The sequence below is a fragment of the Colletes latitarsis genome, chromosome 8 (genome assembly GCF_051014445.1).
Source record: "Colletes latitarsis isolate SP2378_abdomen chromosome 8, iyColLati1, whole genome shotgun sequence".
In the NCBI taxonomy this organism is placed as follows: Eukaryota; Metazoa; Arthropoda; class Insecta; order Hymenoptera; family Colletidae; genus Colletes; species Colletes latitarsis.
In genome coordinates this window covers 21,296,774-21,315,657 of record NC_135141.1, presented here as the reverse complement: position 1 = coordinate 21,315,657, position 18,884 = coordinate 21,296,774, and positions in this window count along the sequence as shown.

Genomic DNA, 18,884 nt, shown 5'->3' with positions numbered 1-18,884 from the left:
CTTGTCGTGGAAAGTTTATTAACATCATAGAAAAGTGGGTATTTTTCCTATCTATTGCAATGTTACTTAATGCAAACGAATGTGCAGTGGTCTCTATAATGCGGCAGTTTACTAATTTTTCAGTATAGTGTAAAAAATAACTCTTTAAATAATTCTTTTCATTCTTCATTTCAACGAGTTTTGACCGTTTTCTGGTCACTGATCTCTTCTTATCGAAATTCAATAACAACGAAAGACACGTTTGTTAGGATGAATTAGAACGATTGCCTTGCCTAAAATGAACTTATTTCAGTACGAGAACTCGTCCGTTGGATCGAGTCGTCGACCCGGTCATAGTCGCTCGAGCCGACTTCCGGTTTTCGCGATTTCTGCAGAATCTTCGCGCACCTCGAGCAACGAAGAAAAAGTCTGATCGTTGAACCTGTGCGACTCAAAGCTGGAATGCAGAGGTAAATGCACTCCCGAGATTACTCTTTAGGAGGACGCTCGTTACCGAAACGCATTTTGATATTCGAACAAGCGGTTCCTCGAATATTTCGGTTCGCAAACTTCAATCCCCTCCCCTCCATTCGAGGCATTGCGTGAATTTTATGGTACGGGTTACGTTACCAGGGACCGGTGGCGGGGATCATCGGCTTTTTTATTATCCTGCAACGAGGAAGAATCCTCTAAAAAGGGGGAACGAAAAAGGAACGACGAGAACCGAATTCTCGTAATCCTGAAATCCAGATATCCGCGAGGCGATCGGGCCCTCGACGATTTTTGGCAAGAATGCCCCGGTACAGTCGTGAGTCACGCGTGACCTCAGCACTTGGTTTTCCATGCGTGCGACGATTTACATTTTACTGGATCTCGGAACGGTTAAATGGCACGGTTTTTCGATGATTTCGTGACACGGAAGCATCTCTTGCCTACCATGTTTGTGCATTTTCGATCGTCTGTGACCGGAAACTCGGAAGAATCGATTTTGTTATCCGTGTGACACAGTGCAACTTTGCCACGATTTCTTTTTTAACAGAGAAACAAAAATCACCAGAGTGTTTGCCTTTTATCTTGAAACGGTGACGTGATGTTTTCGTAACGTGGCATACGGGGTGTCTCGAGAGTTCCTGCGTTTCTTAGTGAAACAGAAATATCGAACTTTACAATTAACATTTTTAGACTGAATTCGTATTGTATTGAAATTTTTTTTATAATTTTCTGGATATTTCTGGATATTTTTGTAATACGATGATACGTAACAGGGGTGAAATTTAGTAATTTAAGGAGTATTTAACAATCCTTTTATTTTAATGATGTCCTGAAGGTGAAAGCAATTTCGGAGAATTTTTGAACTGACTATTCAAATATCATCGTATCCGCTTAGAAGTAACGTTGTGCGGTCAGTACAATGACCGAGAAGATCTGCGAGCACTGTCACGCCGAGATAAAATGTGAAACACTGTGCGTACTCGTGACAAGAATCCTTTAGTTGTTAGACTCGTTTCAGGTAGCTTTGCACAGTCGTGAAAATTTTATGCTTGGAACCATGATTACTAAACAGTTCAAGAGATCCATTGCTAAAAATATTCATTGCATTACTCGAAGGTCAGCACTGGAAAAATATTTAATTTCGACCCGTAAGAAAATCTTGTCGAATATGAAATATAATTATCACGTAGTAATAAGAAGAAACGGGTCATCAATTGGATTTGTAAATAATGGGATAAATATTTCCACGCGAGTACATACAGCACATCTTTGATTCTATAATCGCACACCTGTTGGAAATCATCTTACGAACGGTAATTAAATACACAGATAGAGATAATGGACATATTTACGCGCGTAACGTGCTTATAAATAACATTTTTAAGAAGATTTAAGCGTACACCTCGTGTCAGTTTCGTTTATTGGCCTCTCACATTCGTATAATTATAAGCTCGCCTTATACGGAGGATATCTCTGAAAAAAAGATTACGGGACACCGTAGGCGTTCGTGATTCGAATTTCCAATTCCGTCGAATTCTTCTGGAATTTTTCGCGCGATTTGTTAAGGTGCCATTGCGAAAATAATTCTTTCGTAAAAAGGATTTTTGTATGAAATATTCTGTCTACAAACAATATCTATTAGGTTTTCGTTTAATTAAGATTATTCAACTAATTACGAATTCTTTACAATTCTTGTGTATATTTTCCTCTTTTCTTTCGTGCATTTTTATAATTTATATAATTGTATTTGTAAAGTTTAAGAAAAGAATTTGTAGGTATTAGGTATGGTTTTTAAGATTCCTATGACGAGTGTATTTCTTGTGATTTTTTTTATCGAAGGTATTCTTATGTATTTATAAAAACATACAATTTACACTTACCTGTCAGCAGATCTACTAACTCCATAAAGATCGTAGTACTTTGCATACCGATGAGTTTCTAATTTTAAAAGTTACTCCCCAATGCCAATCCACCGCCAAGATCAAGGCAAAGAATATTAAAACTGACTCCGAAGCCTAATCTGACATAAATCCCGGACGCTTATAATATTAAATCATCTATCCCAGGGCGCGATTAATACCTCCGATCGTTTTCATTTTACCATCTAAGGATCCTCTCCTACGGCGTTAACCCTTCCCTTCTGCTGCTCTTGTTTGGCAAACTTTTCGCTTCAAACGGGCAGTCTGCAATGGCTACCTACACAGGGTGTTCAGCCACCCCTGGGAAAAATTTTAATGGGGGATTCTAGAGGCCAAAATAAGACGGAAATCAAGAATACCAATTTGTTGATAGTGGCTTCGTTAAGAAGTTATTAACGTTTAAAGTTCCGCCAATACTGATAATTTTTCTCGAAAGTGGGTAGGATTTCGGGGGTATGTCTATTCACCAAAAATGATTGTAATTGACTCTCGCAATCCACAATAATTTTTTCAAAACGATTTGAAATTTTTTTTTTCCGTCGAAAAATTTCACACCTCCTCGAATTTTTTTCTGGAAAGTGGGTAGGATTTCGGGGGCATGTCTGTTGACCAAAAATGATTGTAATTGACCCCCGCAACCGAAAATAATTTTTTCAGAATTAATTAAAAATTTTTTTTTTCGTCGAAAAATTTGAGCACCTACCCCCTGTCAATTTTTCTTAAAAATTCCTTTTTCATTTTTAGTAATTTTGTTTGAAGCCCTAGAGAAAAGTTGTCTAATACTTTTTTGTAGGTACCCATGAGCTCTAGTTCAGAAAAAAGTTTCATTGAAATATATTCACAATTGTATTAGTTATGGCTGTTTGAAAATTGGACCATTTTTATGGGGTTTTTCTCATTTTGCGGAGTCAAGGACCAACTTTTCGAATATTTTTGCGATTTGTACATATTCTCCATCAAAATACGCGTAGTTTGCTTTTTTAAACATTAAAATCGTCCAATCCGCTCAGAAGTTATGACGTTTTAAAGATTCGCATGAAAATTCGGGCAGACATTTCTGGCCAGAAATTATATTTTCGGTAAGGAATTTTTTTCTCGAAACTTAGTAGGATTTCGGGGGTATGTCTGTTGACCAAAAATGCTTGCAATTGACCCCTGCAACTAAAAATAATTTTTCCAAGATGATTCGAAAGTCTTTTTTTTCACCCAAAACTTTCAGCACTTATTCGCATTTTTTTCTCGAAAGTGCATAGGATTTCGGAAGTATGTCTATTCACCAAAAATGATTGTAATTGACCACCGCAACCGAAAATAATTTTTCCAGAACGATTTGAAATTCTTGAATTTAATTGTTAATAACTTTTTAACGAAGCCTCCATCAACGAATTGGTATTCTTGATTTTCGTCTTATTTTAGACTCTAGAATCCTCTATTAAAACTTTTCCCAGGAGTGGCCTAACACCCTGTATATGTGACTGGATAATCGGAAAGAACCTGTAGTTCGTTCTCCAGATTGAAAGAAATAGAAAACTAAAGCCAAAGAGTGTGAGAAATATGAGACACGCGAAGAATAAAATAAGAGTGTTCGAGGAATTAACGCTACGTTTACGGACACTCGTTGCGCATATTTTTATTGTAATTCGCTCTGTTAACAGTTGCATTAAAATGCAATTTTTCTTTTAATTAGAGTGTATATTCATATCATTACATCAATTAAATCCAATATAAATTGCTAACAAATAATATTTACGAGTTCTGTAACGTTAGGTTTAGAATCTTAATGCGTCAAATTGACGTATTCCGTAAACCTAGTGTTAAACGAAAACCAAATCGACGATTAATTGTAAGACATTGAAAAATAAGTACATTTAATAAAATCGTGACGGGGTGACAATTTTTAAACTTTTTTACCGTATTTTGATATTATTAGCGTGATCTTTTTCTCGCGTTTTTATACAACGTAATATAGCGCATGAACACAAATAAATCGAAGGGGAGGAAGAAAGAATTTAATCGTGGCGAGAGAAATGCGATGGTAGAAATGAGTAGGCACGACCTTTGGTACAATTAATTTCGCCGACTGATCGCCTCAACCGCGAAACCAGATAAGGGATTACTCGTGCACGATGCTGAATCGGACTATAAATTTGACGCGGCTTACACGATCCACCACTTAGGCCCAAATACGATGGCGATATCTCTCGAGCACGCATACTTAAAAGGTCCCCAGCGTTGGCGATCCTCGCACGAGTCCTGAACCATCGTCGCGAAACATTTCAATTTCCGTGGCAAATCATGATGGACATAGTTACTCCTTCGAATTGCTTCCACGATGTTATTATCGTGTCTAGATCGTTCTCTCTATCTTCTTACACGTCTTTATCGTTCGTTGATCGCCGCGACAGGGTAATCGTGCGTATCCTCGTTGAAAGTAAATGAAAGAATTTTCTAAATAAAGACCGGTTCGAAGTTACTCGAATAATACGCAACTCTGTATCCGAAATGTCACGTTGATTAAAGAGAAAAGGAAATAATCGTGCATCCACGATGCGTTAAATGGTACACGGATAATTTGTTTCTTATTGACGGGCATTTATCTCGCGTTGGAAAATGCTTCTGTTCGACGAGAGGGGCGAAACAGGTATAGTAGGACTACTTTCTATCGGTTTATTAGCTATAACAGGTAGATGTACTGTACGTTTTAACAAAAAAGTAACACGGTTTGCGGAATTTCTTTTATCTTTGTATGTAGTATTTAACTTGAGAATATTGGTTCGTTTGGCATATAACTATATACAAAATCACGATATTGAATAATAGGTATTGTCGTTCAGACTTAACTAACTTATAATTAAAGTGCAAGCATTGATTCATAGAGGTACTTACGACGATCATCCGTTAATTGTTCAACTTTCTATCGGTGTATTAGCTATAACAGGTAGATGTACTGTACGTTTTAACAGAAAAGTAACACGGTTTGCGGAATTTCTTTTATCTTTGTACGTAGTATTTAACTTGAGAATATTGGTTCGTTTGGCATATAACTATATACAAAGTCAAGATATTGAATAATAGGTATTGTCGTTCAGACTTAACTAACTTATAATTAAAGCGCAAGCATTGATTCATAGAGGTACTTACGACGATCATCCGTTAATTGTTCAACTTTCTATCGGTGTATTAGCTATAACAGGTAGATGTACTGTACGTTTTAACAGAAAAGTAACACGGTTTGCGGAATTTCTTTTATCTTTGTACGTAGTATTTAACTTGAGAACATTGGTTCGTTTGGCATATAACTATATTCAAACTCAAGATATTGAATAATAGGTATTGTCGTTGAGACTTAACTAACTTATAATTAAAGTGCAAGCATTGATTCATAGAGGTACTTACGACGATCATCCGTTAATTGTTCAACTTTCTATCGGTGTATTAGCTATAACAGGTAGATGTACTGTACGTTTTAACAGAAAAGTAACACGGTTTACGGAATTTCTTTTATCTTTATACGTAGTATTTAACTTGAGAACATTGGTTCGTTTGGCATATAACTATATACAAAGTCAAGATATTGAATAATAGGTATTGTCGTTGAGACTTAACTAACTTATAATTAAAGTGCAAGCATTGATTCATAGAGGCTCTTATGACGATCATCTGTTAATTGTTCAGCTTTCTATCGGTTTATTAGCTATAACAGGTAGATGTACTGTACGTTTTAACAGAAAAGTAACGCGGTTTGCGGAATTTCTTTTATCTTTGTACGTAATATTTAACTTGAGAACATTGGTTCGTTTGACATATAACTATATACAAAGTCAAGATATTGAATAATAGGTATTGTCGTTCAGACTTAACTAACTTATAATTAAAGTGCAAGCATTGATTTATAGAGGCGCTTATGATGATCATCCGTTAATTGTTCAACTTTCTATCGGTTTATTAGCTATAACAGGTAGATGTTATAATCAAAAGTAATTTTTCTAGAGAAATTTGAAATTTTTCAATTCCGCCGAATTTCAGAGGAATCATCATCCATGATCAGACATTGCATTTTCGGTTAGGAATTTTTTTCTCAAAAATGCGTAGGATTTCGGCGGTATGTCTTTTCACCAAGAATGATTGTAGTTGATCTCTGCAACTGAAAATAAATTTTTTTAAAACGATTTGAAATTTTTGAAAAATTTGTCCATCTTCCCGAATTTTTTTGTTGAAAACGCGTAGGATTTCGAAGGTATGTCTCTTGACCAAGAATGATTGTAATTGACCCCCGAAACCAAAAATAATTTTTTCAGAACGATTTGAAATGTTTTAATTTTGTCGAAAAATTTAGGCACCTACCCCCTGTCGATTTTTCTTAAAAATTCCTTCTTCATTTTTAGTAATTTTGTTTGACGCTCTACAGAAAAGTTGTCTAATACTTTTTTGTAGGTACCTATGAGCTCTACTTCAGAAAAAAGTTTCATTGAAATATATTCACAATTGTAGGAGTCATGGTCGTTTGAAAATTAGACCATTTTTATGGGGTTTTTCTAATTTAGCAGGGTCAAGGACCAACTTTTCGAATATTTTTGCGATTTGTACATATTCTCCACCAAAATACGCATAGTTTGCTTTTTTGAATATTAAAATCGTCCAATCCGTTCAGAAATTATGACGTTTTAAAGATTCGCATGAAAATTCGGGCAGACATTTCTGGCCAGAAATTATATTTTCGGTAAGGAATTTTTTTCTCGAAACTGAATAGGATTTCGAGGGTATGTCTGTTAACCAAAAATGCTTGCAATTGACTCCTGCAACTAAAAATAATTTTTCCAAGACGATTCGAAAGTCTTTTTTTTCACCCAAAACTTTCAGCACTTACTCGAATTTTTTTCTCGAAACTGGATAGGATTTCGGAAGTATGTGTATTCACCAAAAATGATTGTAATTGACCCTCGCAACCGAAAATAATTTTTCCAGAACGATTTGAAATTTTTGAATTTAATTGTTAATAACTTTTTAACGAAGCCTCCATGAACAAATGGGTATTCTTGATTTTCGTCTTATTTTGGCTTCTAGAATCCTCTATTAAAATTTTTCCCTGGGGTGGCCGTAGACCCTGTATATTTATATGCCAAATAAACTAACGTTCTCGAGTTAAATACTGCGCTGTCAATCTTCGTGGCTTCTGTTCATACGATGTTGACTGAGCCATCGCGCAAATCGTCGAAGAAGAAAATACGAAAGAACCCTCCCAACTCCTCCGAAGTAACTTTCCTACGGAGAGGCGGGAAAAAATACAGAGAACGTTTACGATGGTTCGAGGAAGGCGAAGGTTTCGTCTCGTCGTGCAACCGCTTTAGACAACCGCAAGGTAGCCCGATTGTCGAGCAGTCGAAAGAGAAACGAGTCCCCCTGTTTCGAACGTTGCGAAATTCTCCACGGTCCCTGACAGAAAGATAAATTAAATTCACGTGGAATTTATCGCACGGACAGGTCCACCGTATTCGCCGTGCGTTTATCGATGATGCGTTTTTGTATAGAGCGCCGCGTATTTTCGCTGCAAATTCCTCCCTTCGTCGTCCTACGGATTTGACGCCATTGTGTCCAGTCGTTGCACGCCGTGACGGGACGGCTATAAAAAGAATTAACGTCGATGTCCTTTGGGAAGCCTAGCTGTTTGCTTTTCCTTCTTTTTGGCCCTTCGCAGGGACCTGCTCGCGACTGCCTAAAATCTCGACGACCCGCTCTCTCGAGAAGGAAGGCAACGAAGGAACGATGAAAATGCATAACCAGCGCCAGGATACCGTAATGCTCGTTCAAATTCATCGCGACGGCTCTCGTTGAAGAGCCAGGTCGAAGAGAGGCTCGAATACACGGACCACCCTCTTCGAATGGCTCCTTTCCCTCTTTTATTTTGTGAGAAAAAGTACAAGATACAGGCACTTAGCCGTGAGTTGTCGATGACTTTGTGAGTTATCAATAATTGTTAAACGCAATTTCGGTGGGCTCTTCCGGATGGTTGATTGCATTTTCGGAAGCTTTCAGAGTATATTTAAATTAGTCGAGCTTGGAATGCGACGAGACGAGCCTGGGATAGAAGGCGTTTCATAATACGTAGTAACTGGTTTTATTTTTATGTACATTCCAAGGAAAGATGAATAGTTACAGTAACAGTCACACCTTTATTTTGAAGATAATAAGGCCAATGACTCCATCAGCTTAAAAACTATACCGTATTGTATTTTTTGTGCGTTCAGTATCTTCCTAAATTTTACTGTTTTTCTTTCTTGGAAAAATCAGGGCATACCCAGTGACAAAAAGTGTTAAACTTAAGATTCGTTAAAATTGACTCTTTTTCGTGGATACTTCGAGTATAAAAGTAGATTTCGTATCGAAAGGATTGATTTTATAATCTTCGTTAATTGAGCTTCTTTCATTCTTCTCGACAACTGCTACGAGTAAAGTAAACGGGTAAAATATCGATGATACGAACTATTTGATTTAGTGACGCAATTTTCGAACAATCGTACCATTAAATTGTCTAAGCAGTAGATTTTCTTCAATGTTGAAAACAAATTCTTGGCAGATTATTCGCGAGAGGATTGGCTGGGAGTTCGGCGCGTGCAACATTACCGAGAAGCACATCAATTCCGAGAAAACAAACTCCCCCTACACAGGGTTACATTCCTTTGTTGCACCGCGAAGGTAGTTCGTTGTGGTTTCACCCGAGATATGCTCGTAGAGAACTGCAGAGAAGGTCAAAGATTCATCTTGCAGATGACTGCACACACCGAGTTATTCCTTACACCGATTCCTTGTTTAAATCGCGTCTGCGTCCTCTTCCACGGATTTGTGACGATCGTCACGTGCGACCGTACCGTTACTGCGTACCTACGCGTTACGCAATGCGTTTACCGAAAGAAAATTCAATCGTACATTTTTCTTGTCACCATCTTTACCCGCGACAGGAATAAAAAAAAAAAACAATATAATACTCGTTGGGTTTCTAATAAAAATTTCATAATCTTCAATCAAAAGAAAAAATAGATGAGGAAAACTCAGAAAATCAACAAATAGTAACTTGTTCTTTCTTTTTTATTTATTTATTTATTTTATTTTATGTCACGTGTACACATTGGTGTGGTTTGTATTGTATAGAATGTGTAGCATATAGAAATTATCTATACATATAGTAGTGTCCTAAGATTTATATTGAATCATTTAATTGTTTGATAGTTTTTGGTAGGATGAGCTTTTTTCTTATTTCTTCGTATTTTTGACACTCTGTTAAAATGTGATCGATCGTTAGGGCCGAGTTGCAGTTTTCTGAGTTGTTTAACTTGTTCTTGCATCGTCATGTTGATAAATTTGCAAGAGAAAAATAAAATTATACTCAGAGCTTTACCCAACTCCGAAGTACCTACAATACTTTAATTTGATGTATCATCAGAGTAAGCATTATTCGTTTCGAATTTATTTTACGTTTAGCCACATGTAAGGTACATATCATGCATCATTATGCCATTTCATTCTTTGGTTTTATTGCCACTCACTGTGAATTGAATGTTGGGTTCTAAAAGTTATGATAATAGCAGTATGTACCCTGTCTTTGCACGTATACCTATAATTATCATTTATCCGTTTCATTCGATTATAATTTCATAATATGTGCAATGTTCAATATAATAAAAACGTATTACTATTATTATTATTACAAGTTATCTAAGGATGTAACATAATTTCGACTCTTTACACATTAAATTACAGGGTAGTTAATTTAATGTATCAATAACAAAGAAATGATAGTTAAAATAATACTCAAATATTTTTTCCTTAAGTTCAAACGTCACAAAAAGACTTTTCTATTAAACATTAAAAGATTCGTTCTATGCATGCTTAAAAAATAAAAATGCAAAGTCCTAGGGATAGTTTCTCTATTAGTATATTAATTGACAGAACTCTCCACTAAGTAGCCAAAAAAATTAATTTTCAATCTGAAATATTAAGAAAAATAAAAATGAAGGGGTTACAAAAAATAAACACTGTGACCAATGTTGGGTTATTGGGTCTCAGAAATTTCACGGGTGTGGCAGTCGACAGCTTAATAACAGCAATGAAAGCAAGAGCGACCATAGCTAATTAAAGGACGAACGATCGCCGATAGATCGCCACGAGGACTCCTTCTTGGAACTCATTTAATAACACTTTGGACGAGATGTTCCGAGCACGGGGTGTCGAGGCTGCAATCAACAAAAGTGGCTCATCGACGAACAAACCGTAAACGTTCGTTTGAGAATCAGCGACGATCGTCGATACGACGTGGGATTTTCCCATGAGTTCGATTTAGACGATACTAACGAAGCGAAATGCATTTTGGCGGAGAGAAAGACTGAGGACAGCGATAAAACAATTAAAAAGTGAGCTAAACGACCAGCGGGATGAGACGTACCGCAGGGAGGGTCCGACCAACGGAGAAAAATAAAAGATAAGAGCAGAAAATAAGAGGAGAGAAGAAGTGGTGGACTCGAACTCGTCAAGGACCAGAGGTCCTTGCTCTCCGGGTCATAGCAACCCGCAGACTCACAACACTTTCTGCACTTCGGTCTTTCACAGAGGCTCTCAAATTTATCCTATTTCGGAGGGCTGCGTTCAGCCAAGTCCCGCAACAAGAATCGATGTAACTGATTGGGAGAATCGAACGCCAGCGACGGGAAAGAATCTCGAACGCCACGAGTTCTCGACGAGCACTTCTATCTTGCGAATCATGCCGAAGGAAGATCCCCCGAGATATTTCCTGGCTAGAAAAGGAGTGACCTTCGACTCTTTTGCTGCGAGAAACACGCGCGGGCGCAAGGAACGCACACTAACTGGCCTTTATAGCGTCTCTAAGCTGACACATAATAGATTATAGAGATCAGAGATGGGGCAGAATTTTATACGAATGGAGCAGAACCTTCATGACGCGAACCTTCGTTATCTGAAAGTTGGATCATTTGATTGTTTCACTGTTCGAACGTTTTATTATTCGAACGGAGCACGTGCTTATAGGGTGGGCTGTTATTTTCACCACAAATCATGCGTTTCATACATTTGTGTACTATTTTATACATAATTGGACAGGTACTACTTTTTGCACAGATGTAGAAAAGTAAACTCACTTTTTTGGATATCATCAAGTGCAATTCATTTTTAATTCCCATAAACTTCTTAGCTCTAGCATTCCTTATAGTTAGTGGGCCAAGATGGCCACGTGGTAGTTCATTAACCAGTTTGCAATGAAATCGACGATACAAAGACTATAGCTGAACCTTTTCCTGCTCGTAAAATTCTCGAAAACTCTGCAAACATTTTCAATGCGTCAATGTTTAATTTACGTAACTGTAATACGATGTCGAAAGTTTCGTAGAACGTGTCAGCACGCTTGGTATTCGCGCACTAGAAAGCACAACAAGATGTTTCCTTGTTAATTGCTTTTCCTTCGTGCGTACGCGTGAGACCTAATGATAAACGTAAAGTGGTACATACATGCTGTTGCACAGTTTCATAAACTGAGTTTTCGTGCCTCGTCTCAATTAGTGTTAAACGGCTCGTTTATCGAGGCTGCGAATAATTAATGAAAAGATATATTAGAAAATGACACGTTGCTACATATGTAAATTCAAACTCATTCGAATGGACGAGAATTATACTGAAACTTTGACGGAGATAATTTCTAGAGAGCTGAGACCAGTTTTGCTCCAGTGCTTGGCTGTTGCCTATCTTCCAGGCGCACGTTTACAATGATGGTAAAACTTTTAAGAGCATAAAACATATTTGTCACGAATGGAAAATTAATATTTCGAAGGTTTTGCAAAGCACTGTTGCCTAAAATTTGATTTGCTTAGAGTCATTTTAAATAAATTTCTTATAATATGTAAAACTTTTTAGAAGTATAACAAAATTTCTATGGTCCTCAATAAGAAAAAAATATTTCGATGATGTTATAATTAAATTTTAAAAAACTGTGCTTATAAAAGTTAAATGTTTCGATTCCTGATAATACAAACCCTAAAATGTAATTGAAATGATCTCAAAGATATTATTATTCGATTAGCTAAAGTTCAACAATTATTAGATTTAACTTTCTCCGTGAAATATAAACAGGATTACAATACAAACCCTAAAATGTAATGGAAATGATCTCAAAGTTATTATCATTCGATTAGCTAAAGTTCATGAATTATTAGGATTTCGTTTAACTTTCTCCGTGAAATATAAACAGAATTACGGTAACAGAATCAATAGTTAATTAAAGAATTTAACGATTATCTGTTGGATTCGAAATCTAAACAGAATTACGGTAACAGAATCAATAGTTAATTAAAGAATTTAACGATTATCTGTTGGATTCGAAATCGAGGGTGAGATCGAGGGGAGCGAAGGGTTACAAACGTTAACCGCGAGAGACTTTCGAAACTCGATGTCCATTGTTTCATTCTTATGTGTCTCGTTTCCTCTTGTGACCATTCTCACCGAGCATCGTGATAATCTTTGTCTGGTAACGAGCCGTCCTCGGTTACATCCACTTTTCTATACAAGGAACCAAGGTGAAAATCTTTGTTGGATTCTATGCTCGAAGCTTTCCTTCTTCCGGGAAGTATGTTTGGCTCTTTACGAAATCTTTTCCGTTTTTTTCCATGCAAATTCGCCGATTCGATTTTGTGAGAATGTACCATGCATCCTCGATGATCTTATCGTTCGCTTTGAGACTTCGAGGCTCGTCATTGACACTTTTAATAACGTACTACACATTTTTTTTAACGTACCTACTTCGGTGTTGGACTGATGTACATTTTCACTAGTAAAATAAAAAAAACAAATATCGATTACGAAACTTAAAACATATGGGAATACAATTATGTTCCTTTCACTGCATTTAAATTGAAAAATTTTTTTGTCACCATATCGTATGTATTTTCATTCGTACAAAGTCTATAAATAAGTGTATCTTTTTGAAGCAGATTTATTTATTTTGTAGAACAACTTGGAGATTTACTCGAAGATTAGTATCGTCGTGTAATTGAAAATAATTATCACTTTGAACATTAAGATGTAATTTTCCTACTAAATTATTAAGATTAACGAGATTGCTAATCTGTTTATATATTTGAATATTTATGAGCATGAGTCAATTAGAGACTGGTGCTCATTAATTCTAGAGTAAAGATTACTAACATAGTGATTTCTACATACTATTATTACTCCCTGCTAATCTCTCGGTTAAAAAGTTTTCGGTATAAACAAAACATTAGAAACATTTCTCATAAAAAAAAAAGTAACGCTTTCCTTTTGCTATAAATATTGAAAAGAAATAAAAACAATTTTTATTGCATAAATAAAGAATATACTCTCGTTTACATAATTTTCTAAAAGGTTTACTGCTTCGAAAACAAGTTTATTGATATCTTAATAGAAATTTTCATTCGTACAGATACGAGTAATGAATACGAAAAGTTACTGATCTGTATTTAATATTCCGTTCAGTTCACCATTTTAATTCGTAACAGATGTTCAAGTATGCATTCGATAACATTATTCTATAGATCACAAAACATTACGTAATTATTTAGAGCTTCGCTTGCAAACATTTCGTCTATTTGAACACAGCGAAAGTGTTAAAAGCATCGAGTGTAACTTTGAGTTGTTTTATTTACGCGGCAACTTTCTACGCGACGTTGATGAAACATCTACAATTTCGAATCGATTCGTTAGTCGACTCCATTCATCGCTTAATGAATTTTGATCGAGCTACTTTTCTTCTATGTTTTTTTTTTAATTTGTTTATTTTTTGTGAGAAATTGATATTTTCGGTGATTGTCGCGAAAAATTATCCGCAAGTTTTGCAAAATTCTCGCAGCATCGCTAGGAAATGAGTGAAAGGAACGGAAGAGTAGGGACAGAATTCTGGAGTAGGAGAAACTGCTCCATTATTCAGTCGCGTGGAATTAATAATAATGCTAAACGTTGTGTCTTTACGATCCACTTACAGTTAGTTGCACAACGTGCTTCTGTAAATGGAAAACTCTAAGTCATGCAACGGAATACATCTCGAGCGACCGTTTAAAGAAAATCCGCTATCATACTATAGAAAACGCTTTTCTTTCGCATTTTTTATCAACGCTATTTTACACAATTTATTAAATTCACCAACATTCTTTACATTATCTGTGCACCTGTAAATTTTAATAAACGTGGACTTTAAGATTACTTTTCAGTAGAACATAATTAACTTTTTGGAATACTAAATGTCATATACCAACAGTTGGTATCTATTTACGATAGTATAGTATTTATTAAGTTTTTCACAGACATAAATTATGTCTAATCTGTCATCATCTTCTTTCAAAGAAAGTCTTGCTCGCTATTATGATTCATGGCTTTACATCTCATATATACACAAATTCGACTTTCACATTTTTACCATTTCAACTTGATTATTTTCATGCATGACTACACACGTAATTTTCTAAGTGCGCCCAGTTTAATTGCATAATTTGTCTTAGAATGACTCCCAGTTAAATGGGATTCGTAACGCCTAGTCACGTAACCACGATTTTCCATCCACATTCCATTACCCGTTCGTCCACATATTGTACACAGTGTATTACATATGTACCTAAACAATTGGCGGTTAACTTTAGCCACGTGTTTATTCGTTCGTCATTGACAATAATACGCAATTTGAACGACTTGAAAATTTATTTCGAAAAATAAATTAAATTTATATAGTTTATTAAATCTAGTTGAGTCTTTTGTCGTTCTAGTCTTTGAGTCGTAACATGTTCATATGACAATTTCAAAATATCCATTGTGTCTATCCTAATTATAAAGTTATCGTAGATTAATTTCATTTTAATAATTTTTTCCTGTTTATTTCTTATAACGATGAAAGTGGCGTAACAATTTATTCTGGGAGCGTAAATAAAACTAAATGCAGGTGTGAGAAATTGGTGTCATAAATCATTGTCATAACGGTGCGTCTTATCGAATCGTTCTCGATCCCCTTCGTGTTACGTCCAGTTTTCTGGAATAATCAGCTCGAGCAGAAGAAACAACACGGTTTGTGAATTTCATCCGACGAACAAGAGTGTTTCACCATTATTTTCACCAACTTATCGCGTGAAGCGGCTCGAACCGGTGAAAGAAACCGTGAAGGCCTTCTTTCGAGAACGCTGAAGTGCGAAGGAACAGCGCACGTTTCTAGCCGTGGCATTAGTCAAGAAAGACAACGTTCGCGGTTATTGAGATCGCCGTCTTTTGTCTCGAACGTTAAACGAGGAGAGAAGGTTTCCACCACGCGATCTCGCGATCGCTGGCTAAAGATCGTCCGAAGGATTTCACCGGCGGAGCGGCTCTGCCGATTCCCCTTAAAGTAATCTCAGCTTTATATCGAGCAAACGCCCCTGCAACGGTTTCGAAATAATGAAAAACGATCCGCATCGTTAGTCGCGCGCTGCAGATGCCGTTAATCTTGCATAACGTCGTATCTGGAAGATATTAAATCAACGATTATTCTGATATTCGATGGGTGAACGACCCCTTATGTGGACGTTTTACTTACAAGCGAGTAACGAAGCGGTTTGGGTTCTTCTGTTGGATTAGGCTTACTCGGGGTAAGGTCTGCGGTTCGCTGATGGCCCACGGACCGATGAGTCGCAAACCGATGCGTCTGGACGGTCGCGCTTAACGCGTTGACTGCGATTCAAAATATCCACGAAAACGAAACGATGCTTTTAAACAGTTTGAAACTAGCATACACACAATTTGTCATATAATTTATTTTCATAATGTCGTTAAAATTCAGGACTCTTGAAAATCAATATGTTAAAGGGGGATTCTCATATAATAGCTCTAAAAGTAACTGAATTTTATGAATATTTTTTTTTAACTATTCGTAATTTATAAGTATCAAAAGTTTAGTTTTGGAAAATATAGATCAATATAACAATGATCAGTCACCCTATGATGAAACTGATAGTTGTACCAGAAAAATAGAATATATTAAAAATGGAAATATATTGCTATGGTGTTCCAAGCACTATCGCCCTGTGCAATGTATTTCAAAAAATACTAAACTGATCGAGAAGAGTACAAATGAAACAAAATAGAATTTCCATAAAGTCCAAGCAGACATTTTAACGAAATCCAATTATTCTGAACAAATGACAAATTTTCGCAGCATCCGCGCCTGAAATACAATGCACCCAAGGAACAAACGTTGCAACAAACGCGTTTTGAAACAATCGCAGAAGAATTGCATGAGAACAGGAGGAAATTAAAGGATGAAACTCCTCCGAAGGACGAAGGATGCTATATTGTTTCGCAAGACTGGTTTACAGGCGTACGGAATCATTTTATTAAATAACTTTCGCGCGATAAACAGCGTCGTGGCGGAAAAGTGTTCTAGGGGAGATGACATAGAAAGCAGGAAGGATCTCTGCATATTTGTCCCGTAAAAGGGAAAGAAAACGGGAGTGAAATACGATCGCTCCGCGATGATAGAGTCAACGCAATTTGCCCGGCATCGTTACGAAGTATCCGAGCGTGAAGTATCGCGCGATAAATTCAATTACTTCGTCGTTAAATCATGCACAATAGAATCAAAATGACGTGGCTGCGTTCCGTTTTGACTGGAACCGATAAGCTCGAATTAATTATCGGAAATTGAACCGTAAGGGACAATAAACGCTTCTGGATCGTTTGTCTTCGACCGCGATACGAATGCAATTAGACTGGTATCGGAGGGGGTAATAAATTTTTAACATTCGTCGCATAACATTGCGTACACGTATTCATTCATCTCGAAAATAGAATCAATCTGTTAATTTAAATTCCTGCGTGCGAATACATTTCGATACGTTTTTTCAAATTCGATTTATAATAGTCTCTTTAGAAATGGGTGTATCGTACATCGGTGTGCTTTAAATTAATCATTCGCGGTATGATTTTTAATTTTTAAATGGTTAAAGTGCTATATTTATTGGGAGAAACGGTAATAGAAATTTTATTTTTAATGGGATGTAATATACTGTACATAGTGGATGTGAAACGAACTATATTTATTGGGAAAAATAGTAAAAAAAAATCTTGGGTGAAGAATATCCAAATATATTTTCTCAAATCAAATTTGTAGTCAGTTTTATTTTTAATGAAATATAATATAGTACAGAGCGGATGTGAAACGAACTATATTTATTGGGAAAAAATAGTAAAAGAAATCTTAGTTAAAAAATATTTAAATATGTTTTTCCAAATCGAATTTGTAGTCAGTCTTTTTGTTAACAGATATTATATATCGTGCATCGATGTACTTAAAATTCAATCAGAAATCAAAAACTTGATTCTATGTATTTTAAGATTATTTAACGTTTTAAAAATATGTAGTTTAACGTTCAAATTTAGTCGAAAATATTCATTTCGTTGGATTTTTCTGGGAATCTCACCCCACCATTAACAGCTAACTAAATGTATCTGCATCTCTTTGATCCAGCTCATTGTATTAAAGATGTCGTGGCGTTGAGTTCGTGTCTTAGTTTAGTCCAACAATAAATTTAAAAAATTAGGGACATAAAAGAAACACCTATAAATTATATACTTCACTGTGAACACCTTCTTCAAGTCGTTGACAATATTTCAAACGTAAACGATTAAAAAATCGTTGAAAAAAAAATTGAAAATTTCATTTTTAACTCTAACAGTATTCCAGTCCCTAGTAGCACAAAAATATTAGATAAATATTCTTTTGAAATATTGGGTAAATGTTTTTTAAGCCACGTTTTTTCATATGAGAAAAATATTGGATCTGACTATTGTATACATGTGCAAAAGATATGAATTGAATGTTCAAAAAATATAAGCTAAATATTTAGGGAATATAAACGAGATATTTAAAAAATGTAAAGTAAATATTCAGGGGATATAAACTAGATATTTAAAAAATGTGAATCCAATATTTGAAAAATATTAACTCAATATTTAAATAATATTCAATAAAATCTTCAAATTTAAGAAAAAGTTATACAAAAAATTAATCTCTCTATACAGGATGTTCAGCTAACCCTGGGAAAAATTATAATAGGGGATTCTGGGGGCCAAAATAAGACGAAAATCAAGAATACCAATTTGTCGATGGAGGCTTTGTTAAAAAGTTATTAACGTTTAAAATTCCGCACGTACTGAATTTTTTTCTCGAAAATGTGCAAGATTTCGGGGGTATGTCTATTCACCAAAAATGATTGTAATTGATCCCCGCAACTGAAAATAATTTTTTCAGAACGATTTGAAATCATTTTTTTTCGTCGAAAAATTTAGGCACCCTACCCCCTGTCGATTTTTCTTAAAAATACCTTTTTCATTTTTAGTATTTTTGTTTGACGTCCTACAGAAAAGTTGTCTAATACCTTTTTGTAGGTACCCATAAGCTCTACTTCAGAAAAAAGTTTCATTGAAATATATTCGCTATTGTAG